The following is a 1088-nucleotide window of genomic DNA, read 5'->3' on the forward strand; positions in this document are numbered from 1 at the left end:
AGTTCCTAAATTTATATTATCATGTTTTCAATATATTTATGTATAATGTAACGTAATTAAAAAAATATTAGTGATATAATAATAATAAAAATAATTATTAAAACGGTATACGTACATCAATTTCTTCATCTTCTGAATTTTGATCGCTTGTGTTGACCATTATTAATTTCTGTTTTTTTGGTTTAACTTTCATAGTGGTTTTGGGTTTTTTAGATTTCTGCATTTGCAAATTTTTTTGATATGAATAATGATCCTAAATACAAATGATTATGTTTTAAACTAATTGTTAATAAATGGTGTTAAATTAAAGTATATTAATAATATAATTATAAAAAAAAAGATACTTACATTAATTTCTTCATCGGCTGAATTGGATAAACTCATGTCGGACATTATAACTATGCCCTCCTACTGTTTAAAATTAACTGATGAAATTCACATTCGATCTCTTTATTTTATATAAATTAATACCTATGATATATTGTGATAGTCATGGCCAATGTCTGTTACACATGGTGTTGGTAATAAATAAAAAACTGATATACGCATTAATTTTTTTTTGCGCAATAAACAGATGAATTAAAAGATATTTGGCATTTATCACATGGTGATCTAAAATCGTTTGATATATCCATCACTTCACTCTACACTATGTTTATTTTTACTATTTTGTACGTTAATGATTATAAATAAAATTTGATTACACTTTAAATTAAAAGATATTTGACATTTTCAACACAGTAATCTAAAATTTCATATTTTATTTGCCTTACCATATGCGATATTGTCTATGGTAAAAATCGATTGATATATCCATCACTTCACTCTACACTATGTTTATTTTTACTATTTTGTGCGTTAATGATTATAAATAAAATTTGATTACACTTTAAATTAAAAGATATTTGACATTTACAACACAGTAATCTAAAATTTCATATTTTATTTGCCTTACCATATGCGATATTGTCTATGGTAAAAATCGATTGATATATCCATTACTGCACACTACACTATTTTTTATTTTTAGTATTTTGTACGTATAAGTGATTATAAATAAAATTTGATTACACTTTATATTTTCATTA

The sequence above is a fragment of the Acyrthosiphon pisum genome, unplaced genomic scaffold (assembly GCF_005508785.2).
Source record: "Acyrthosiphon pisum isolate AL4f unplaced genomic scaffold, pea_aphid_22Mar2018_4r6ur Scaffold_20714;HRSCAF=21913, whole genome shotgun sequence".
Lineage (NCBI taxonomy): Eukaryota > Metazoa > Arthropoda > Insecta > Hemiptera > Aphididae > Acyrthosiphon > Acyrthosiphon pisum.